Here is a 25,881-nt window from a genome sequence, read left to right on the forward strand (position 1 = left end):
GTCATGTACCATCAACTTCTAGTCAATGTCAATCCAGAAATGGATGAGACCTCAAAGGAAGTCCCCACCAGTACTTCCTGTGGAGTCATCAAGGAACACAGCAATATCTAATACCTCCATCCTCAAAAGTCCAGTTCCCATGTTCCAACAAAACTTTTTCAATAACTCTAACCTCTTCAAATTCACCCCCAGGAGCAAGAGAAGCAGTGAGTCACAACAAAGATGTAAACACATAGTGCAATGTCTACATGGCAGTATAAGGTCCTCTTTTCCAGATTTCTGTTTTTGATGCAAGAACCCAAATTAATGCAGCCCTTGCTAATACAGTCAACCTTCTCTATCCATAGATTTTATTTTTATCCACATATTAAAGCATCCATAGCTTGAAAATAATCCAAAAATATATACATTTTATTTATTTATTTATTTATTTATTTATTTAGGTATTAATACCCTGCCCTTCAGCTCTAATGGCTCTCAGAGCGGCATACAATTATTATTTTTAATCAAACAGTTCCCTGCCCTCAAGCTTACAATCTAAAAGACACGAAACAAAAGGAGAAGGGAATGGTGGAGGCAAAGGGGATGAGGTCCAGTGGTTCTTCTCTCCCTCTGAGGCCTGGACCAAGGCAGAAGGATTGGAGGGAGAGCTCTTCCTTCTTCCAAGCTAGTCCTGATGGAGCTGGACCTGCCAGGTGAACTTCCTCTCTGCCCGGGGGATGGCAGTTATGGAGGGCAGTGTCCCCTTCCTTCAGGCTAGTCCTGATGGAGCTGGACCTGCCTGGTGAACTCCCTCTCAGGCCGGCGGATGGCAGTTATGGAGGGCGGAGTCCCCTTCCTTCAGGCTGGCCCGGATGGAGCTGGACCTGCCTGGTGAATTCCTTCTCAGGCCGGCAGATGGCAGTTCTGGAGTGCGGAGTCCCCTTCCTTCAGGCTGGCCCTGATGGAGCTGGACCTGCCTGGTGAATTCCCTCTCAGGCCGGCGAATGACAGTTCTGGAGGGCGGAGTCTCCTTCTTTCAGGCTGGCCCTGATGGAGCTGGTCCTGCCTGGTGAATTCCCTCTCAGGCCAGTGGATGGCAGTTCTGGAGGGTAGAGTCCCCTTCCTTCAGGCTGGCCCTGATGGAGCTGGACCTGCCTGGTGAATTCCCCCTCAGGCCAACGGATGGCAGTTCTGGAGGGTGGAGTCCCCTTCCTTCAGGCTGGTCCTGATGGAGCTGGCCCTGCCTGGTGAATTCCCTCTCAGGCCGGCGGATGGCAGTTATGGAGGGCGGAGTCTCCTTCCTTCAGGCTAGCCCTGATGGAGCTGGACCTGCCTGGTGAATTCCCTTTAGGGATGCCATAACCCGGCGGCCCCTGTGACAATAACGCTTTTGGGGGGCCCCTCCCGGTCCCGGTCCAGTTTGGGGGCCCCCCATGCCTTGTTCCCGGTTCGGCGTCCGCTCCTCCTACGGCCATAGCCGCTGCCGCTAATGCAGCTGGCTGCGGCGCCAACCCACCTCCTCCTCCTCTTCGTGGTGGGCTGGGCAGCGCCAACCCACCTCCTCCGGCTCCGCCTTCCTCCTCCTCCTCGGTGGCAGAAGCGCCGCCACCACCGCGTTAGGGCTTGCCCACCCGCGCGCGCGTGCACGGGGCTCCAAAACAGGAGCTCGTCCCTTGCTTTGGCCAGCCAGCTGGCCAAAGAGGACGGGCTCCTTGGCGCGCGCTGCCCAGGCCTCAGCAGGGGCCAGTGGCAGAGCGCGCGCCTGCCCCACTTCCCCCCCGCGCGCGTGCGCGCCAGCCATCCTAAGGAGGAGGAGGAGGAGGAGGAGGAGGAGGAGGAAAGCTGAGTCAGTGGCCATTAGGTCTGCCTTGGTTTTTTGGGGTTTTTAAATTATTTTAAAAAATATAAAATACTTATTTTATTTTATTTTATTAATTTTTATTATTGCTTTTTTATTTTATTTTATTAATTTTTATTATTGCTCGTTTTTATTTTATTTTATTAATTTTTATTATTGCTTATTTTATTTTATTTCATTAATTTTTATTATTGCTTGTTTTTGTTTTATTTTATTAATTTTTATTATTGCTTGTTTTATTTTATTTCATTAATTTTTATTATTGCTTGTTTTATTTTATTTCATTAATTTTTATTATTGCTTGTTTTTGTTTTATTTTATTAATTTTTATTATTGCTTGTTTTTTATTTTATTACATTAATTTTTATTATTAAATATATACACCCCTGCCTTGTTTTTTTTATTTTTTTTCCATTATTTTTTATTATTAAATATATGCAAGTGCATTTTCTGTGTATTTATGGCGCTTTGAATGCTAACAAGTCTGCCTTTCTTGGACAATTTTGTTGGTGATGATGATGATGATGATGATGATGGTGATATTGATATCAACAAGCCTCTGAGGCATGGCCAATGTAACTTGCTGTGATTTTTACAAACTCATGTGCAGTGAAGAAAAACCACAGTCCCTTGACCAAGTACACACTTCTGAGAAGTACAGTTGAACCCGAGGGCAAGTACATTTCTGCCATCTGTCTAGGAATAATGCCAAAATGTCCTCCATTTTGATCATGCCTAAAAAACATGCATTTATATTAACATTTAAAAAAAATCCTTAATTGTTTTGGACATCCTCCATTTTTTAAAAATGTGTCCTACATTTGAAAATGTTGCCCTACATTTGTCCCGGTTTGGAGCTCCTGACTTATGGCAACCCTAATTCCCTTTCAGGCCGGTGGATGGCAGTTCTGGAGGGCGGAGTCCCCTTCCTTCAGGCTGGCCCTGATGGAGCTGGCCCTGCCTGGTGAATTTCCTCTCAGGCCGGCAGATGGCAGTTCTGGAGGGCGGAGTGTCCTTCCTCCAGGCTAGTCCTGATGGAGCTGGACCTGCCTGGTGAACTCCCTCTCAGGCCGGCAAATGGCAGTTATGGAGGGCGGAGAAGTTTTTTTACATTCCAAAAAGCAAACCTTGATTTTGCTATTTTATATAAGGGACACCATTTTACTATGGCATATTTAATGGGACTTGAACATCTATGGATGTTCCATGGGGGGAGTTGGATCCTGGAACCAAATTTCAGTGGATACCAAGGGACCACTGTATTTAGTTAGAATCTCCTTTCTCGTAATTTGAATCCATTTATTCTGGTCCTATACTCTGGATCAGCAGAAAACAAGCTTACTTCTACTTCTACACAATTGCCCTTCAGATATTTGAAAATGGTTATCACCTCTCAGTCTTTTCTTCTCCAGATTAAACAATGTCTATTCCCTCAACTGTTCCTCACAGGGTATGTTTTCCAAACCCTTAACTCACTTTATTTACTTTCCACTGGACACATTCCAGTTTATTAATATACTTCCTAACCTGTGGGGCCTAGAACTGACCACAACACTTGGGGTAAGGTCCGACCAAAACAATAACAGTACATGGTTTCTAGACAGCTTGGGCCATGCTGGCTGGGCGATGCTGTGGAGCTCTAGTACCCAAAGTAAATTTTTCTAGTTCTGATTGTAGGATGTTGTTTAGATTTGTGATTTTCAAGTCATGTCAGATTGCATTAAAGACAGCACATTGGTTTGTAACAGAGTTTCTTCCTGTAAACAGGAACAGACTGTCTAGTGCTGCTGCTGATTTGTACAATATCACAAAAAATGCCAGATGGTACCCGAATGAAAACTGAGATGTCTGAACTACAGCTACCTTCATATTTCTGCCAAATGATTCAGTTTTGACATCTGGCACAATGGACAACACAAATCTAACCATGAGTTCTGCATATACATGATTATGTTTTTTTAATTAATCAGCTTTAACTCGCCCCCCCCCCCCCCTATAAATAAAAGTTACACTAAAGCTGTTTAAATGAAATTAGGCATAGTATCCAACAATTTCTGCTCTTATCATTAGATCTGAGCAAGGTATAGCAGCAAGTTTGCAAGGCAGGAGAACTGAATTCTTTCTTAGCGACAATGACAACGACAACAGTGATGATGATTCATTCATATTTCCAGTAATGGGACTCAAGGCAGATTCAAAAATTTTAAAAGCAATATAGATTAAAAGCTTCAGTAACACACACACACAGTTAAACAATCTATAGAAATCATTTAAAATTAATTAAAGACAGATTTTGATTTGAAACAGATTAAATCATTATTAAAAAGGGCCCTTATTAAAACATGATAACGCTTCAGTGACAAAAACGGAAGCATTCCACCTAAATAGTGCCATCCACGATCCCACCAGAAGGCTCCCATCGCAGTTTGGTGATGTTTACACGACGGAAGCATGGCAGGAGCCCTCAGGTGTGATAAACTCCATTGTTGAGCGCCCTTTGGATTCTGCCAGTCAACCAATTACAAATCCATGTAACAGTTACATTGTCTACCCCACATTTCATGAGCTTGTTTGCAAGAATGTCATGGGAAACCTTGTCAAAGGCCTCATTGAAATCAAGATATACTATATCCACAGCATTCCCTTCATCTACCAAGCTGGTAATTTTATCAAAGAAAGAGATTAGATTTGTCTGGCATGACTTGTTTCTCTGAAACCCATGTTGACTTTTTGTGATTATGGCATTGCTTTCTAGATGTTCACAGACTCTCTGTTTAATGATCTGCTCTAGAATCTTTCCTGGTATAGATGTTAGACTAACTGGATGATAATTGTTGGGATCCTGTTTTTTCCCTTTTTTGAAGATGGGGACAACATTTGCCCTCCTTCAGTCTGCTGGGACCTTTCCTGTTTTCCAGAAGTTTTCAAAGATTATTGCCAGTGGCTCTGATATTACATTTTCCAGTTCTTTTAGTACCCTTGGATGTAGTTCATCTGGTCCTGGAGACTTATATTCATTTAGATTAACAAGGTATTCCTCTACTATCTCTTTACTTATTCTGTGCTGAAGATCCCCTATTCTGTCCTCTGCTCCATTATCCTCAGGTTGAGCATCCTTTTCCTTTTCTGAGAAGACTGAAGCAAAGAAGGTGTTGAGTAATTCTGCCTTTTCTCTGTCCCCTCTTAGCATTTTGCCATCTTCTCCACACAATGGCCCTATCGTTTCCTTCTTCTTCCTTTTGCTGCGGACATATCCACTTCACTTGCCCCTGCAAAAGTGCCTTTGTGTGTGTGAATTGCTGCTCCTAGGGGATTATCACACGGTAGGTTTACATGGACATTTCCTTCTCTATAGGTCACAGACCCATGTCACATTGTTTAACATGAAAAACTACCTGTTTTCAAAGCTAGGAGTAGACTTTTGGCTCCTTCTACTTTTTTTTTATTTTACATTATTGTCAGTATGCCTGTTCCCGAGAGAGTCCCACAAATAAAATGGTCTTCAAGCCTGCCAGAGTGTTCGACCCCTGCTTTAAAGAAAAACCCTGGGCTAGGTAAGGCAATCTTTCCTATGACCCTGTGGCTTAACCATCTCTGACATTTCTCTTCAAGTGTTATGCCCACATCATACAAGGCAATAGCAAAGACCCTGGAGCTGTTTTTAAAAAGGGAGGACTCAAGGTTGGCAGGCAGGATGTTATGCATTTTTTTGTATTTGTATGTATGTTCTTGAGTCAGCATGGTGTAGTGGTTTGAGTGTTGGACTACAATTCAGGGCGACCAAGGTACAAATTCCTGATCAACCATGGAAACCCATTGGGTGCTCTTGGACAAATCACTCTTTGTCAGTCTCAAAGGACTGCAATGGCAACCCCCTCTGAACAAATCTCACCATAATAATAATAATAATAATTTAAAAAAATCATCATCATCTCATGTCAGGGCTGCCAAAGCTGGAAATGACTTGTAGCCATACAACAGCAAAACAAGCAATTAGCAATGTGGCTACCATGAGTAATGAATGAAACAACATAAAACTGGTTAAAGCATAAAATTAATAAAGCCAGGTGTCACCCAAGGAAAGGGAAAATATAGAAAACCCTACAACTGTTCAGGAATCTTGGTGGTCCTGAACCCTGGTGCCTGATTCTTTCAGGGAAAGCTTATCCCTGCCCACCTAGATGGGAGGGGGGCACAAGTATGGTCTGCCTGCCATTTTTCTGGGGTTCATGAGCTGTACCTCAGTCACATCTTTATGACTGCCTTCTCTGCTTGTCTACTCCAATATCTCTGCCATTAACTCTGAACTTCATTTAGATACAATTCCAGTAGTAATGAGAAATTAGTGGCAGCTTAGATTCAGCCAATAGAGCACAAAACATTGGTGAAGGCTTCTCAGATTACCTCTTTAGTATAATTCCAGTAAATCCCAGATGGATTCTAGAGTACAAACCAGAGATTCAGTGGATACCTTTCCCTCCCCATACTACAAATTTTTTTTCTGGAGTAGAACTAGAGGGGTGCATTCTGTTAATATCTTGGATTATTTGCGGGGGGGGGGGGGGTGTGTAATTTCCTTGGCAGTTCACCCTTACATTTCTCCTTGTTTGGGTGATAAAACTGAATCACAGAGCTGGAAAGGACCACAAGGGTTAGTCCAATCTCCTGCCGTGCAGCAACACACTACTAAAACACTAGTAAAGCATACAATCTCTGCTTAAAAACCCTCTGAGGCAATCTTTTCCAGTACTGAACAGCTCCTGTCATATAAAGATTCTTCGTATTGTTTAGGTAGAACCACTTTTCTTGTAATTTGAATCTATTGGTTCATGTTCTAGTCTCTAGAGCAGCTGAAAACAAGCTCGCTCTTTCTTCTATATGACATCCTTTCAGATATTTAAATATAGGTATTCTACCATCTCTAGTCTTTTCATCTCCAAGCTAAAAATGCCCAGCTTCTAAGTTATTCCTTGTGGGGCTTCATTCCCAGACTTTTGATCATCTTGGTCACTCTTCTTTGGACATTTTTCAGCTTGTTGATATGCTTTTTGAATTGTGTTGCTCACAAGGGGACACAGTATTTCAGATGATGATTAACCAAGCAGAATAGAATGGTGGTGGTACTTCCCTTGATAGACATTCTACTCCTGTTGATGCAGTCCAGAAGTGCATTGGTATTTTTTGGCTGCTCCATCACATTGTTTACTCATGGTCCACTAAGACTTCTTAATCCTTTTCACATGTATTGCTTTCAAGCCAGGTGTCACCCATCCTATATTTATGCATTTAATCCCCCCCCCCCGCCCGGATGTAGTATCTTACATTTATCTCTGTTGAAATGTGTTTTGTTAATTTTGGCCCAGATCTCCAATCTGTCAAGGTCTTTTTTAATTCTGCTCCTATTCTATGGGATATCAGTTGCCCCCTTGCCTTGATGTAATCTGCACACTTCATAAACATGTCTTCTATTTCCTCATCTAAGTCATTTATAAAAATATTACACAACATCAGGCCAAGTATGGAACCCTGAGACACCATACTAGTCACTTCGCTCCAGGATGAAGAACAACCATTTGTGAGCACCTTCTGTCAACCAATTATACATCCATCTAACTGTAACACTATATAGCCAGCTTTACTGCAAGAATATCATGGGGTCCTTGTCAAATGCCCCACTGAATTCAAGATATACTACATCCCCAGTGCTCCCCTGATCTATCAAATTTGAAACTCTATCAAAAGAAGAGATAAGATTAGTTTGGCAGGACTTGTTTTTGAGAAGCCTATGCTGGCTCATAACATTTCTTTCTAAGTGTGTGCAGACTGACTGTTTAATGATATAATTCTAGAACCTCTCCTAGTATCGATTCAAACTGACTGATTAGTAATTGCTTGAGTCCTTTTTTTTGGCCTTCTTTGAAGATAGCAAAAACATTTGGCCTCTTCTAATCTGCTGGGATCTCTCTTATCTTCCAAGAAGTACCAAAGATTGTTGGCAGTGGCTTAAGTTGCGTTCTGCAAGTTTCGTTCGTACTCTTGGATGCAGTTCATCCAGCTCCGGAAATGACTCATTTAGAGTGGCTAGGTATTCCTTTACTACTTCTTCACCTATTTTGTGTTGTAGTCCTCTTACCAGATGATGTTCACCAGTTAGAGCACTGTTTTCCTTTCCAGAAAAGATTGAGGCAAGTAAGGTATTAAACAGTTTGGTCCTCTCTGTGTCCCGTTAGCATTTCACTATCTTCCCTTTATAGCAGCCCTATCATTTCCTTGTCTTTTCTCTTGCTCCAAACACAAGTCCCACCCTAAAAAACCCTCTTATTATTTTTATTCTCTCTAGCAAGCCTATGATCATTTTGAGCTTTTGCTTTTCTGACTTTTCCCCTACTGGCTACTTCTTTGTATTCTTTGTTTTCGGTTTCTCCCCTTTTGCATTTCTTGTACAAGTCTTTTAAAAATTTCAACACATCTAAAAGTCCTTTGCATATCCATCCTGGGTTTTTCAGACATGTCCCACTTTCTTTCCAAATGGGAACTGTTTTCAATTGGGCCTTCAATATCTCAGCTTTAAGAAACGCCAAATCACCATGAACTCCCTTCCCTTTGAGCATTTCTGACCATGGGATCTCACTCAATATTTCCCTAAACTTACTAAAATCAGCTTTCTGATTGTGTGTGTCTGAATATGTTTGGCTTCCCCCTACCTCTGTATAACAAATTACATGATGACACCCAAGGGTCACACTATTTCAGCCTCACTAACCAACACATCTCTTTTGGTTAGGATCAAATTCAAAATAGCCGGTCCCCTTGTTGCTTCTTCCACCTTTTCTACAATGAAGTCTGTAAAGCTTGTGAGGAATTTGTTGGACTTCTTGGCAGAGTGTGACTTCCAACAAATTGAGAAAAGGCCAAATAATGTATTTATTATTATTATTATTATTATTATTATCATTATTATTTTAGCTGCAGTATATCCAGAATATGCAAAGTATAGAATTACCCAGTTCTGTTGTATGTAAAACTTAAAGATGGGTTTTGGACCCATATCTTGCTCTCCATTGTCCTATCCACTTTATATCTGAATATACATGTCTGCACCATACAGATTAAGGTAAGAGATAGATCTACTTTCAGAATGATTCTACCAACAATAGAAAGACAAAGCTTAGTACAATCTCTTTGTGTTTCTATTTCCCTTCTTCAAGCATATTTAGACCAAACAACATTAGATAAACTATTCTCCAGAGGTAGATTTGAATCCCTTTTAATGTTGCTTTTATCCCTTCAATCTTGGAATCACTCAACCTTGTAATCGGTCCAAATGTAATAAAGAAAAATAACTAATGCAACAAAGCTACTACTGAATACATCATTAATACCAAGATCTATTTGTAATTACATTTACTATCCTGATGTTCAGTGCCAAAAAAGTTAATGGAGGCTCGCCACACCCTGTCTTTGTAACTGTGAGCTGATGAAACACATAATGTTTAATTATAACAACTGAACTTCATGTAATGGAAAGTTATAAGCAGCCATGCAAGCTTGTAAGTATACACAGTGCCTGCTCCCTAGATGGTGCATGACAACTGCACCCTCCAGCTTACTCTCTATTGATCTTACTTCTGTTGGAAAAAATACATCCCCCAAGGGGATGGTTGTGTGCCATTGTCTTAAAATGAGACAAATATAAATGATTCTACTTCTGTTCTCATCCACTTCGATTGCCATAGGAGTCCCTTTAACAAATTCTTTCACACGCTACACTGCATTTGATTATTTCTTCCTAAAATTGCATGCACTGCAGTGGTTCTCAATCACAGCAGAGACAACAATACCTACAAAATCCTCAAGCAATTAAACACACTGGCCCTGGAATGCCAAAAATATGGAGGGGGAAGCAATATCTCTTGGCATAACATTCCGTTCATTTCATTGAAGCTGAAATGCATCAGCTGTAGTGTGCTTTCAGAATGGTGCTAAGATTTCATTAGAAAAAGAAGAAAGCAGATAAGGGCCATTAGTTACAAAGGCAAATTTGTCACCAGCTATGTACTCATCACGAGGATGCAGGTAATCACATATTACTCGTAAGGCATACTTGTGATATATGCGGAGCTAGGAAAAGTTACATTTTTTGACTACAGGTCCTAGAACTTCATAGTCAGTGTGGTCCATTGGCTAGAGACTTCTGGGTATTGAAGATTTCTTATTGCTCTGCTACTAATAAGAAAGGGAACACCTGTCTCATCACAGTGTAGTGCACTGAACAGGCCAAGCTAAGGTCACAAGCAGCTGAATTTTAATTTTTCCCCAAATAGACTTAATATTTCAACAATAGTTACAATCTCTTGACAATGTGTTCTATGTGTCTCCTCTGCGAGTATGGCAGGACCCTTTTCACACTTCATAATATATTCTAGCACTGTCTTTCCATTTTAGCTAGCATAGCTGCATCCTATAGAATCATGGCATTTGTTGTTTGGTGAGCCATTAGAGCACTCTGGTTGAGAATTCTAAACCCACCTCCATAAACTGCAAATCCCAGGATGGAACTATGATATTTAAAGTGGAATCATAGTGTTATAACTGTGTTATGTGAAAGAGCCCCTGCTTCAATTGTCAATTTTGGGTAGCAATAAGGTTAAAATTTATTTAACCTTAGTGGACTTAAGGATTAGGTAAGATATTTTCTTAAAAGATAGAACTTGGACTTTTATGCCAATGATTTGTGACAATACTTATCAGGGTTGCTTTCACAGGAAGTTTTGTGAGGTATTTAGAATTCTCTGCCAGAGACTTCTAGTGTCTCAACAAACAACAAATCCCAGAATTCCATAGGATGTAGCCATAGCATCTAAAGTAGCATCTGAGTGCTATCACTGTGTAGTGTGAAAGAGACCATGAAAAGCAGAGATGCTCTTGAAACTAAGCACCATGATATGGAAAGTGGTGGGATGTTTTTTCTTCTCTACAGAGATAAAGGATTACAGAATGGGAGGAATTAATTTTAGGAATATATACTGAGGATAGGTGGCAGATAGGCATGGGAGGAACGTGGGATAAGAGCTGATACAGAATCAAGAAATGTAAGTTTGGTGATAACATGGTTCATATTCTCATGGCGGCAGCACCTAGTTACTTTGGGCATCTTCCTAGGACTTCAACTAAGATTTAGATCATGATCCTGGAAACATTACTGTTCAGTACTGCAGCTCTAGAATCCTATATCCAGTATGCCCAGTGACCACACTGGTGGTGGGACTCTGCGAATTGTAGTCCAAAAGGCAGCATTTTCAAGCTTTGTATTGAGTTGGGCTTTCCTGCCAATCCATGCATACTGGGCTTGAATTTACCTGAGCAACACTCAATAGGTGTTTGAAAGGCATTTTTTTTAAGTTCTATTATGTCTCTAAAGAAACAGAGCTCAAAATTAGAAAAGACACTGGCTGCAGATTGTGACAAAAGGTGTTGATCACTAATGTTCATTGTTATGTTGCTGCTAGAAAATATACTGGCTGGGCAAGGCCATGCTAAGATGGCAACCTAGAGGTAGCCCTCTCAGTTGTCCCAAACTATTCATTGTAAAATATTCCCTCAATAGACTGGTTGATCAATAACAAATACACTGAGCAGGACACCATACTCAACTTGACATCATGGCATCAGTGTTGAAGAACAGACAACAAGGACAATATTAGTGGATCCTAGTGTCTGTCTTGTTAGATTCAGTATATGTAGTGTTGCTGAAGTGGAAGATTTGGCATGTTATTTAATGGAATGCCCGTTACATTCCAGTTGTAGGAATCAATATTTCTTGGCTGTTATGAAAAATTGGATCGTTGAGGACAAATTTTTATCTGCTTCTACAAATATCCAACTGGCTTTTGATTTAAATGGTTGCCCAATTTACCAATTTCCCAATTTAAGGAGAAAAGAGAAAAGAAAATATCTGATTAAAAGAGATACTTTTTTTAAAGTTATGCGTTCATAAAAAACATTTATTTATTTATTTATTTATTTATTTATTTATTTATTTATTTATAGTATCTTTGTATCATTTCCCAGCCAACATGTGCTCCTGAAGCAATTAACAAATAAAAAACAATTAATAAGAAGATAAAAAATGTTTACAAACACTTTAAAATGTTATTTTAAAACTCCTAAAAGCAGTCTAAAAACAATCATAAAATCCAGTTTTGAAACAGTTAAAACAGCAAACACTGAATGCCATGCAGAATAGCACTGTTTGGGCTGCTAATTGGAAACTTAAAAGAAATAGGGCTAGCCTAACTTCTTTGGGTAAGGAGTTCTAGAGTCAAGACATCAGCACTATCTCAATGGAAGGACCAACAGTAACTCTGGATGACCCATGCTGACAATGATGCTACACATATTTAGTTTGACACATGGAGAAAGAAGCTTTTAAATATTATTTCTACTCATCACATAGAATAGCAACACAAATTACAATGTCTGGCAGCTGCTTGGAATTGTAAACTTTTTAATTACTTTGCAGTGTAAAATATGACATATATGGATAAAATAAGTGGTGTGAAATATGATAATGTCTTTATTAAAGATTTTAATGTGCCACCTTGCCACTATGTGATCCACAAGGCAGGTCACAAAAAATTAAGCACAAGTTAATACAATTAAACAATGAAACATAGCATGCATGCACACGCACGCAAGCGTGCGCGCACGCACACACACAAGGCCCAAGCCTTCAAAAAGACAGAGGCTCCAGAAAAACAGTTGTTTGTGACACACTAAAAAGCCTGGGAAAATGCAAAGGTCTCTGGTGATACCAAAGTAGGTGGCCAGGTCACCAGCTTAATAACTGGACTGGCACCACCTACAGGAGTCCTTCTCTCTGCTATAATATTAGATTTTCAGTTTGACACAGCTAGTGTAATGTCATGAAATAAGCAGGCTGAATTACCAGGCTATTGAATAAATGATCAAGGGAAAGAGGTTTCCCACAACCATCTTTCAAACCAACTGAGGTACCTGGACCATTTTCAAAGGCAGCCTTACATGCAATATGTTGCAGGAATTCAAGTACAACAGTCCAGAGCCAAAGCTGAAGAAGAGAATGATCACGTCTCTATTGTGAGCATAAATATTTAATTCAATTCCTGCTACCTCAGTGTATAGTCTCCATTCCCTATTCCCTGATCTATGTGTTATGGTAGCACTCAATACCTCTGTATTCACCTTACAGGTAAGTCTGTTAACTTTTGACTACATGGTGTGACACTATATGGCTGTAGGTACATCAGTCTTCCAGTGTCTTCCTGCTATATACAGTAACCTTGCTTCAGCCTTGACTCTACCTAGGCCATGTGGCAAAAAGTTTCCCTGAGAGGCACTAAATCAATGCTCCCGATAATGTTCATAAGTTATGAAGAAGGCAATACACTAATGCTCATAAGTTAGGAAGAAGGCAATACACTAGACTTGTCTAGCTTTTTCCAACTGCATTTCATACCTTCTGGAGCCTTTAATTTATTTTTATTCTTTCCTTTTTCTCTTTCTCCTTCTGGCTTCTTTTCCCCTTGGGAACATGCACCTTCTTGACATTCTTGTCTTCTGTCCCTTGTTATGCTTCCTGTCCTGTTGGCAGCCCTGTTTCATCCCATTTGGGTTCTTCATATTCTCTTACCTCTTTCTGCTCATGTTTATGTCCTACTGTCTGCTTGGTGCTATTTCCTCCTTTTCATTGTTTCTTAAGTTGTCACAATATCCTTCCTTCCTTTCCCACCTGCCTCTGTCCCTCATTCAAATCTTCAGAATACTTTGAAAGCCCCATAATCTTCTAAAGCAGTGATTCCCAAACTCTGGTCTTCCAGGTGTTTTTCGACTTCAGCTCCCATTGGCCAAGATGGCTGAGGCCTCTGGGAGTTGAAGTCCAAAACACCTGGAGGACCAGAGTTTGGGGATCTCTGTAAAGACTTCATATTGGCATCCAGATGGGCTGAAGGAACCATTTTTGCTGGACATTTTCCCTGCAGCTTCCAGGCTCCACCAACCACTGGCTCTCCTGTTTTGGTAGGAGGGCAGTTGGCCAGGCAAGCATCAATCCAGGACATTGAGGGAACATTAAAATAAAAGCTTATAACTACCTGGCTCAGGAGGGAACAAAGAGCAGACATCAATAGCAGGAAGCGCTGCTTGAGTACCACGCTGTAAAGGTTAGGAGCTGACAGCAGGCCATAACCAGCAGGTTGGCTTCCATACCAGTGGAGTAGTTGAATCTGCTCCAGTTTTTAATCAGCACTATAGAGGAGCTATCCAAGGTGCTGAATCATATCCCTGAAATGTGTTCAGCACCTTGGACAGCATCTTATAGTGATGATGAGTTGAATTAGATCCCTCTTGTGGTTTTCTGATGTCTCACGTATTTGCTTTGCTCGAAGCAGTGGGAGGTTGAATGGATGCCCCCAGCAAAGTAGAGAGTGTTCAATTGCCCAATAGCTCCCTAGAACCTGGAAACTTTGGAATGGTGGTACTTTTCTGCCCAGTGTCTTCCCTGAGTCTTTTAAATCACAATTTGCTGCTCCCAGTATTCTCACATACAAAATAGGCTCAACACCTTGGATAGCTCCTTTAAGTCTGAACTAAAATCCAGAACAGATTCATTGTCCCACTGATGTGGAAGCCACAACTACCATTGCTCCCAGTTCTTAGCCCTTCCAGCCTGTCAACCTTCTCACCTACTTTGTTTGCTTGCATGCTCCAGTTTAGGTAGAGGCTCAGAATTTTCAATTCAGACTGCTGCTTTCCATAGACCTTTGTCTCTGGATCATCCCTCCTTTGGTTCTTGCTTCCTTAAGTCCAAATACCTTAAGTGTAGCAGATTCCATCTGATCCTGGAAGCTAAACAGAGTCAGCTTTGGTTGGGATGGGAGATGGTCAATGAATACCAGATGCTTTTAGGCTACATTTCAGAGGAAGGGGTTGGCAAAAACACCACTGAATATTCTTTGTCTGAGAAAAACTTATGAAATACAATTTGTCACCATAAGTCAACACACGACTTGAAGGCACATACACATACACATACTTGCTGTCCTATTACAGTTCAGAGTAGAGTTTGTTAAACTCACTTATTTGGACTACAACTCCCCAGCCATCATGGCCAGTGGCTGGGAGATTTGGGACAATAAATATCAAACAAGTAACTTTTCCAAGCTCTGCCTCCTGCCTCCAGCCCACATGATTCAACAACATTTATTGCCGCACACAGCCAGCACAAAGCAGTAAAAGGTATTCAGGAAAATCAAGGAAAATATGCTCATGTGTCAGCCCACTGCTGACAAACAAATAAGCAGCTGGGTGGGGAGTATTTGCTTAACTTAGCAAGCACACAGAAATAGAACCATCACCCTCAAATTGGGTCAGATTTGTGAGGAGAGTAGTGCTGTTTTAAGGATGGCTGAAAATGACTAGATACGTGTTATTCAGAGGAGACAGATCTTTCGTTTGTCTTCTATACATGTTATACTGATCAAATCATTCCTTATATACAGTATACCTGAGAACACCATAAAAGCAGTCATTAGTGACTACCAATTTCAGTAAGAATTTCCAGAAGTGAAAAGTTCTGCTTTCAGGGAAATCCACAGAAAAATTCCATATCACATACTATAGCATTCCTTCTTTCACACCAACGGAAGGTCAGCACCAATATTTAAATGAGAGAATGCTGATGATGTATTGCTTCTTCATAATTGTGATAAAATAAACATATTGATGGACTAATACACTGGCTTTTGCATAAACAAGTTCTTCACTTATGCTTGCCCTCTTTTTCTCAGGCATCTTGGGTGTAGATATTCAATTCAGTTCACATTTATTGTACATGACCTTTATTGTACATGTCATCACAAAAAAGTATAGGTATGGTATAAACATAGTGAATAAATAACATATTAAAATATCACATAAAGTGTGACATTAAAACCAAATTAAGTATTAAAACTTTCTTGAGTTTGAATATCGCAATATTCAAAGAGTGTCAGCATATAGATATAGATAGAAAGACAGGCGTATTTGTCTGTTGTTGTGTACCTTCCAGTAGTTTCTGACTTCTGGAAACCCTAAGGCTGGCTTTTCTTGGCCAGTTGTGCTCAGAGGGGGTTTGTCCTAGCCCTCACCTGTGGCTGAGAGAATGTGACTTCCCCAAGGTCAACCAGCAGGTTTCCATGGTCAAGTGGGGATTCAAACCCTGGCCTCCAAGATCCTAATCCAACACCCAAACCACTAAACCAGTGATTCCCAAACTCTGGTCCTCCAGTTGTTTTGGACTACAGCTCCCAGAAACCTCAGCAATCTTGTCCAATGATCTGGGATTCTGAGAGCCAAAGTCCATAATTCCTGGAAGGCCAGAGTATGCATTAAATCATGCTGGCTCCTCAATATCTATATGTGTATAGATATTTATAAATATGTCTTTAGGCCTTAAAAATCAGTGCAAGTTCTGACAGACACTTGCTTTATTAAATACAGATAGACATCCAGATTTATTCATTCTGGTTCTTGACCAGGCTTTATTATGATGCAAATAAGAAATGAGCTTTAATGAGATCTATTAGATTTTTCTAGATTGAAATTTTTCCTGCATGGCAGGGGGTTGGACTTGATGACCCCTGAGATCTCTTCTACCTTTATGATTCTATGTGGACAATATACAATAAGCCCTGTCACAAAGGTTAATTATGGGAAATATTTTTTCAGAAAAATTAAAGTACAAAGACCTCTTTCTTCTTACACCATGTTAAGACAATCATTCCATTTGTTGTTGTAATAATAAGGTCTATGCATGCTAAATTTTCTACCCTTCATCCTCAGGATCAGCTTACAATTTTCAAATAAAATTAAATAAAAATAGGCATGCTTGTCTCTTAATGCAAACTGCCACAGATGGTAGTCCAAGGAAACAAATTAGATCCTTTAAAAATATGAATACACTTCTCCCCACCCTGCTTCACAGGACTTTGGAAGCATCGGACAGACATTATTTAGTATTCAGTGTCAAAGTCATCCCAGGCTGCAGTAAGATTATTGAAAAACATTTTTTTCTTAGCCAAAACCATCTTACAACTGCTTTATGGTGGACAAGTGCTAGCTGCATTCCTGAGCCAATCATTATTTTGAAAAAACTTTTAAAATACCACTTTTTCTTCAAGGCTCAGCTTTGAGACTAGAAACATTAACAATTTGTTCCAAGATGTCAGATCCAAAGGATTCTAATTTATTACTGATTTACCAACACAGAGGATTCTAACTTAGCAGATTTTAAGGAGATTGCCAATTTAGATGTAAAACAAAAATCCTACAAATCTACAGTAAAGAAGTATATCTGCAGGACTAGTACACTCCTGTAAGCAGTAAAAGAATATGGATTTTCATTCCCTAGGCTGAACTCATATTTTCCAAAGCACTTTACTGCTTCTAGTAATGGCTAACTATATGCCCAGTGTCGTACTGGTGAAAAGATGCACACTGATACAATCATTGTCTATGAAAACTTCAGCATACAGAAGGAAGGCAGTTGATGACACAGCATGGAAAGCCTCACAAATACATCTCTGGAAAAAACTCTACTCAGCTGTAAATATTGCCTGATAGTGTTCTTTAGATAAGAGGCAGATCTTCATCTCATTGTCATCTTTGTCAAAACTATTTCTCAAAAGCAAAGCTGCATTTAAAGGCCCAAAGAACAAAACATCTTTCTCTTTTTGAGCACAACGTAACATAACTTACTGGCTTTCTTAAGCACATGTGTGAAATGAAATAAACTAGCATTTTAAACAGGTAAAGTTGTTTTCGCATCTCACACTTCACATTTGTGCAAATACAGATTGGAAGCAATTTTAAGAGGGCCAAGCAAGGAACAAGGCAAACAATTTCTATTCCAAACCTGCATCAGAAGATTTCCTTACCCAGTTCAACAGCTCAGTTTAGGGCAGTGCTTCACTGCTGGCAAGAACCAACATGCCAGGGACCAACACAATATTTGTGCCCATTAACAACAGCTGTATATTTCTTTCCCAGAAACATGCAGTGGACTGGCAGTCAGCAGCTCACAAACTGGCTCTGGTCCACAGACCATCATTTTGTGTAGCACTGGAGGACAACTGGAAATAAAAGTAAGGCTGAAATCCAACTGCTAGTCCAAACTAGAGAAGACTCGTTACATCAATTGGAGATTCATACAGTCAACATTTATATGAGTTCCATCGATTCAATAAGTCTAAATGAGTTTCTTCTCTTCTAGAACATGGCCTCATAGCCCCAAAAACCCACAAAAAACTATGGATGCTGGCCATGAAAGCCTTCGGCTTCACGAACTTGATTTAGTCCCATCCTACAGAATTTAGAAAAATGACCTTTTGACTATAGCTTTCAGAATCCCTATGGCAGCCAGAGGACTCTGGGTGCTGAAGTATTTATCTCTCTACATTCTTTCAGCTATTATCCAAATGGGACTGTCTCTGCCACTTCCTAAAATGTCAGGAAATAAAGCCTCTCTTGGGAGACATCCACCATCAAAAACTGCAAGGTCATGTTACAGCATGCATGTGACTTGTAGGTGTGAAACAGCCATGATGGGTCAAATGAGGCAGAATTTGCTTCCATGCCACCTAATAGCATCTCATACACAGCTCTTTAAAAAATGGAACCACTTCACACAATCAAGTGTGAGTCAGCCAAGGAGACACATCTGTGTGTGAATCAGCCCCAAAGGGTTGGTCATCTTATTCCACAGATCACAGTGGGCTTACATGCACATCACTTTCCCTAAACAAAAAGAGTCTTTATTAGGAAGAGTTCCCTTTACCATTCAAAGGAAATATTGCTTGCCAGCTTTAAATAGTACTGTCACTGTGTTAATCTGATTGCAACGGCATTTACTTTAAGTTCCCAAACTCATTTCCAAAGTGCAGGCTGAGACAGCCGCCTCAGACAGCAGATTTACTAGGACGAAGCAGCAATTTTTAAATTTTTGTCTTTGTTTCTACTGCTAGTTTGCTGATCAGCTGCAGGAATAACTTGGCTGGTCTTGAAGGTATGGTGCCCCTTAACCTGGATGAATATGTGGCAGGAGGGGCAGCATTTGCTGCCTTGACTCAGACAACAAAATGACTTGGGTCAGCTCTATTGAAATGAAGACATCAAATATGCTGTTGATGGATATTATGCCAATCTTTCTCTCTCCCCGCCCTCTCACATTATAACAGGTAATTCATTTTGTATGAGGTTGTTCATGATGCAGAAAATAGATCTTTTCCTCTTTTCCTTCTGTTCCCCTCCCTTTGTCTGTCTCTGGCGGAGTGTGTCAGACAGACAGGGAGACATTTGTATTTATGGATTTCCCCCCACAATCCCCTAAGCAGCCTCTGATGCATTTGGTGCCAAAATACCTGGTGCAGCTCTTTGCCCTCTAGACACCAGTCAGAGGGCAAACTCTCTCTCTCTCTCTTTAGACTTTTACTCTCCTGAGAGAGCAGACTGCAGCCCAGTTCCATTACCTGAGCGGTAACAATGATGCTCTTCCAACCTAAAGGGATCCAGATGAAGGGGATGCTCTTTGTGAGCTGGGAGATAAAGTGGCCAGTCCAAGCAAGGATTGCATGCTTCACTAAAACTTACGGACTCCAACCTTTCTCCTTCTCTAGAAAAGTGTGCCTTCAAAACATATGGACAAGAATCCCCTTTTCCCTCCAGTTTCGTTTTTGTTTTTGCAAAGAAACTCAAAGGGCCCATTCCTCCCCCTGAAAAGGTTGCTCTCCTATGCAGGCTTCCTTGAGAGTAAACCCCTCTTACATTTTGAGTGGATCCTGCTTCTCAGCTATGGTTCCCTCATGCCACGTTGGCGGCCGTCCTTACCTGGGAACAAGCCCTAGCAAACTCCACTGACTTTTGTGGAACCATATCCAGGGCTAGCCATAGTGGCCATATGGCAAAGTACTACAACCTCCCAAATCCACCCAACAGTGACGTCTTTATGGAGCCAACCCAAATGCACCATAGACATGTTGCAAGCTTTGGCAGCTTCACTGGCTAGCCATGGTGGCCATATAGTAAAGTACTACAACCTCCCAAATCCCCCCCACAGGGATCCCTTCATGAGGCCAACCCAAACGCACCAGGGCAGCTTCCAAAGCTTGCCACATGTCCCTATATGATGCACAGAGTGCATTTGGGTTGGCCCCATAACGGTCCCACTGTTGGGGTGGATTTGGGGGGTGGCAGGACTCCTTTGCTCCTTGGCTGGGCAGAGGGGCTTCCCAAGGGGCATCCTCTCTGTCTTTGTGGGATCTCCTCCGGAGTAGACCGCCCTGGGCGAAGGGACTGGCATGCCTTGGGCACTTCGGTGGATAGGGTCCAAAATGGCCAAGCGGATGCCTCTGGGCAAAAGGAGCTGAGGGCTTGGGGGCATCGCAGGGCTTCCCAAAGGCAATGTGTAACAGTCGCCTCCCCCTTGGAAGGGAGGGAGGGAGGGAGGGGAGGCTTGGGAAGGACTTACCGACCGGCTCCGGGGAGAGGGGATCCCCGAGGAAGGCTGGGGCCAAGCGGGCACTGCCCTCTCTCGCTCTCTCCTCCGCCTTGGCAGCTCTGGCGCTGGGACAGGCAGCGCTCCTGCCTCGCTCCGGAGCCCGAGGGGCGGCGCGGATCATCGGATGGCCCTGCCTTCCTCCTCCTCCTCCTCCTCCTCCTCCTCCTCTTCCTTCACCAGGTCCTCCCTCCCGCTCTGCATCGAACAGGATCCGAACCCAGAGCCCTCCTGCTCTTCCAAGCCCAGGGATGCCTTGGGGTTTTTTTTAAAGCCCCTGGGCTCTCCAAGGGGAAGGCGCCGGACGGAATGCTAGATTTTTGGATTTCAAAGCATTGGGGCCCTGCCGGTGTTTGCCAAAAGGCCCCCCTCCTGGGCCCATTTGGCAGATCCTCCTCCCTAAGACTGAGGGAGTGGCTGCTTCCTCAGATGCATTTGGAGCAGTGGAAAGCCCAGGTTTGGTGGTCTGCCTTCAAGCCATTTCTGACTTATGGCGACCCTAAGGGAAACCATTGGTTGTCGTCGTGTGCCCTCAAACCATTTCTCACTTATGGCGACCGTGAGGCAAACCTTCAGTTGTCGTTGTGGACCTTCAAGTCATTCCCATGTTGTGTGCCCTCAAGCCATTTCTGACTCATGGCGACCCTAAGGCAAACCTTCAATTGTTGTTGTGTGCCTTCTTCAAGTCATTTGTCACTTATGGCGACCCTAAGATAAACACAGGGTTTTCTTTGCAAGTTTCTTCAGAGAAGGTTTGTCATTGCCTTCCTCTGAGGCTGAGAGCAAGTGACTTGCCCAAGGTCACCCAGTGTGTTTTAAGGCTCATCTGGCAACTGAATCCTGGTCGCCAGCGTTTCAGCCCAACACTCAAACCAGCAGGCCATTCTGGTTCTCTGGAAAGCCCAGGGAGAGACCTATAGAGCAGTCTGTGTGTGAAAATGTCCATAGGGAGGCAAAATTGTGTGGAGTTTTGGTGTGGTAATGAGGTGATAAATCCACTATTAACAATGATGGTTGTTAGGGGACAAGGCAAGGTTAGTAGATAACCATTTGAATGAATATTGGAATGTAGGGTGGGAGCCCACTTCAGACAAAATCCCATATAGTTTTGCATGCCTATGGATATTCTGTCACACAGACTACTACATACATCTTTCCCTGGGCTTTCCACTCCACCAAATGCATCTCAGGAAGTGGGCTCGCGTCTATAAAAGCTCATGCTACGATGGTGGCGCAGTGGTTAAATGCCTATACTGCAGCCATTCACTCAAAATCACAAGGTTGCGAGTTCAAGACCAGCAAAAGGGCCCAAGCTCGACTCAGGCTTGCATCCTTCCGAGGTCGCTAAAATGAGTACCCAGACTGTTGGGGGCAAATTAGCTTACTTGCTAATTAGCTTACTTGCTGTTCACCGCTATGATCTTTGGAATAGCGGTATATAAATAAATAAATAAATAAATAAATACTCCTATCTTTCAGTTGGTCTCCAAGGTGCTGCAAGATCCCTTTGCATACCAACACAGCTATTCTACTAAATTCAAATTCTACTAAAGCGAGGATTGTCCAAGCCATCATGTGCCCCATCACCATGTATGGATGTGAGAACTGGAGGGTGAAGAAAGTAGATAGGAAGGAAATCAACTCATTTCAGCCGTGGCACTCAAAAGGAGGCTAATAATGTGGATGGCCAAGAAGACAAACCAATGGGTTCTAGAACAGATCAAGCCCAAACTCCCCCTAGAAGCCAGGATGACAAAACTGAGGCTGTTGTACTTTGGCCACATCATGAGAAGGCATGAATCATTAGAAAAGACAATAATACTAGGAAAGGCAGAATGCAGCGGAAAGAAAGGAAGAATACATGCCAGATGGATGGACTCAATCAGAGAGGCCATGAGTCTGAGCCTACAGGGCCTGAGCAGAGCAGCAGAAGACAGGGGGTCTTCTAGGAATCTCATCCACAGGGTTGCCATGAGTTAAGAGCAACTTGAGAGCAGTTAACAACTTTTAGCTTGGCAAATGCAAGACTAAGGGTGTATCTTGTGGTTGTTGTGTGCCTCCAAGTCATTTTTGACTTATGGTGACCCTAAGGTGAGCCTATCATAGGGTTTTCTTGGCATATTTCTTCAGGTGAGGTTTGCCATTGCCATCCTTTGAGGCTGAGAGTGTGTAACTTGCACAAGGTCACTCACTGTGTTTTTATGCTCCTGCAGGGCATCAAACACTGATCTCCAGTCATAGTCCAGTGCTCTGCACTGTAGCAGTGATGCAGGTTGACACCACCTTTGCTGCCACTGCATCCTACAGAGTCCTGGGATTTGTAGTTTCATGAGGCACCAATACACTTTGGCAGAGAAGGCTAAAGCTCATGTAAAACTACAAATCCCAGGATTCCATAGGATGGAGCTAGAGCACTTAAAGTGGTGTCAGAATGCATTATTTTTACATTATAAACGCATCCCAAGGGTGGCATGATGGCTAACTTTCAATCTGAAGGTATGTCATATAGAAGATGGAACAAGCTTGTTTTCTGCTGCTCCAGAGACTAAAACATGACCCAGTATTTTCAAATTACAAGAAAAGAGATCCCACCTAAACATTAGGAAGGATGTCTTGACTGTAAGAGCTATTAGTAGAATAGATTGCTTCAGAGAGTAGTGCATTTTCTTTGTTGGACTTTAAACAGAGGTTGGATGGGCATCTTTCAGGTACTGTTGTCAAACCCAGGTGTCATCAATTCTATATCTGTGCCTTTCATTTTTTTTTCTACCTAAGTTTAGTACCTTCCATTTATCCCTGTTGAAGGTCATTTTGTTAGTTATGGTCCAGCTTTCTAATCTGTTAAGGTCATTTTGAATTCTGATCCTGTCCTCTGGGGTATTAGCTACTGCTCCTAATTGAGGGGCTGCACAAACAGCCTGAAGGGACAGCTGCCCCTTCTTCAGCTGGATCAGGGCACAATAGCTGTGGCGCCGTGGCTGTACAGCACTCCTTCAGTGCTGCATCATCTGGATGTAGCACTGGAAGAGCGTTGTGATGCCACGCACCGTGTGGAGCTATGTGCAGCATCACGGTGCCCTGGGCACAGAGTCAGGGAGTGCTTCCTGTGGACATGATGCCCCAACTCTGCCCTCAGGCCAGTCTTAATGGCTGGTCTGAAGAACCCCTTAGTGTCATCTGCAAATTTGATAAGCATGCCCTCTATTCCTTCATCCAAGTCATTGATAAAGATGTTGAACAGCACTGGGCCCAGGAAAGAGCCCTGTGGCATCCCAGTAGTAACTTCTCTTCAGGATAAAGAGGAGCCATTAGTAAGCACCCTTTTGGTTTGGTTAGAATACCAATTACAAATCTACCCAACGGTAGCACTGTCTAGCCCACATTTTCTGACTATTTTTGCAAGAATATCACGGGGATCTTGTCAAAAGCCTTACTGAAATCAATATATGCTACATCCACAGCATTCCCTTCATCTACCAAGCTTTCCTGACATTGTCCCTACATGTGCTGGCTATTAATTTGAATTCCTCTTTGGTGATTTCAACCCCCCTCCCATCTATTTTTTTGTGCATGTCTCTTTTAAATCTTAGGTAAGTTGAAAGCTCTTTAGACATCCATCATGGTTTGTTTAGACACCTCCTGTTTTTCCTCCTCACTGGAACTGTTTGAAATTGTGCCTTTAACATCTCACTTTTAGTAAACTGCCACCCATCATGAACTTCCTTCTCTTTTAATATTCCTGACCATGGGTTCAATCCAATATTTCCCTCAGTTTACTGAAATCAGTAACTTTAAAAAAGAAACTCTAAAAAAGCTAAAGTCTAGAATGCATGTCTAACTACAGTTGGCTTCCCTTTCCCACTGAATAACAAAGTCCAGGAGAACATGGTCGCTTCCTCTCCATTAACTAGGTCATCACATTTGTACAGGATCAGATCTATAATAGATGATCCCTTGTTGGCTCTTCCACCTTCTGTACAATGAAATTGTCTGAAAAGCAAGTGAGGAATTGGTTGGACTTAATGTTCTTGGCAGAGTTTGACTTCCAACAAATATCAGGATATTTGAAATCTCCCATTACTGCTACAGCTATTCTTGCTGAAAGTTTGATCATCTGTTCCAGGAAGGCATAATCCAAGTCCTCAGTCTGGCATCATCATTTGTTTTCTCTCTCTCTCTCTCTCTTTTCATTTTTACCCAGATTCACTCAACCTGGCTTCCAGGATTTAAGTCACAGTAACCAACACAGACATATAATGCTTCTCTTCCTTCTCCTTTCCTGTTTGATCTATCCTCTGAAACAGGTTACACCTCACTATTACTACATTCTAATCATTAGACTCATCCCACTAGGTTTCAGTGATGCCTATTATATTTGCTTTGCTGAGTTAAGAGTTCAAGTTAATCTTCTTAGTCCCCTGCTCTATGCATTAGTACAGAGATATCTAAGACCATGGGTCATTCCACCTAGCTGCTTACATAAGTTTTTTTTCTTCCTACTGTTGAGTTCTTGTATTATTTGCCCAGTTCTCTCTATGACATTCAGGCTATTATTGATGAACTTCTGCCCTCAAGAATACTGTCCCCCTTCCTCACATAACTCAATCTGAAGCCCTCCTGATTAGATTTTTCAGACTCGTAGCAATTGCCAGTTGCTGGGAGATGCAACACATCCCTTGCCAGAAGTCCATCTTCACGAAACCACAGAATGGTCCAAAAAGCCAAATCTTTCCCAGCAGCACCATCTGTGGAACCAGTTGTTCACATCCTTTATTCTTTTCTCCCTTCATTGGCCATGCACTTCAACTGGGAGGAGAGACAATATGGCCATCAAGGTCTTTCAGCTCCCTACTCAGGGCCTTGTGATATCCTTAAGGCCTTATTTTGTAGTGCCATTGGTTCCCAGGTGAACAAAAGAAAGGGGTGATGGTCAGCGGGGTTGTTAGTCTCTCTGTTACATTGTGGGTATTTGCCCCAGGGAGACAGAACACCTCTTGAGATATCCTTTCAGGCCTGTGCACCATTGCTTCTGTTTCCCTCAGCAGAGAGTCACTTACTACCACCACACATATCCTCTGAGAATTGGAACGACTCATCCAATGTGCTGAATCTTCCAAAGTTACCTGCACATTCCCTGAAAATGAAACTGTTGTTCTTGTTGCTATTCCTCTTCATCACTGATAAAGAAAATAGCTTCTCAGATACATCATCTTTGTGTTCCTCATCCAGGACAGTTTACTCCACTCTGTGCAAGAAAACCTCATGCTCCCTAATATGCTGAAGAGTAGATTAGATGAGGGAAAATAGACTTAAGCTGAATCCAAATAAAACGGAGGTACTCGTGATAGGTAACCCCAATCTGGGTATGGAGATAAGTCTGCCAGTTCTAGATGGGGTCACACTTCCCCTGAAGGATTGCGTCCGCAGCTTGGGGGTGTTCCTGGATTCGTCGCTTCAACTGTCTTCTCAGATT

At 42.1% G+C, this 25,881-nt stretch overlaps 1 protein-coding gene across 1 annotated transcript in view; it reads right to left on the minus strand.

Moving 5' to 3' along the window:
• SERTM1 (serine rich and transmembrane domain containing 1) overlaps nucleotides 1–20,461 on the minus strand; it is a 31,167-nt gene extending 10,706 nt beyond the window's left edge. The window contains exon 1 of the mRNA XM_089508190.1: nucleotides 20,382–20,461. The gene's annotated coding sequence lies outside the window, so the exon portion shown is untranslated. The remainder of the gene's footprint in view (nucleotides 1–20,381) is intronic.
• Between the last annotated feature and the right edge of the window lie 5,420 nt (nucleotides 20,462–25,881).

This window comes from Sceloporus occidentalis, unplaced genomic scaffold (assembly GCF_023333645.1).
Source record: "Sceloporus occidentalis isolate IW3139 unplaced genomic scaffold, rSceOcc1.0.p SCAF_2, whole genome shotgun sequence".
Classification (NCBI taxonomy): Eukaryota; Metazoa; Chordata; class Lepidosauria; order Squamata; family Phrynosomatidae; genus Sceloporus; species Sceloporus occidentalis.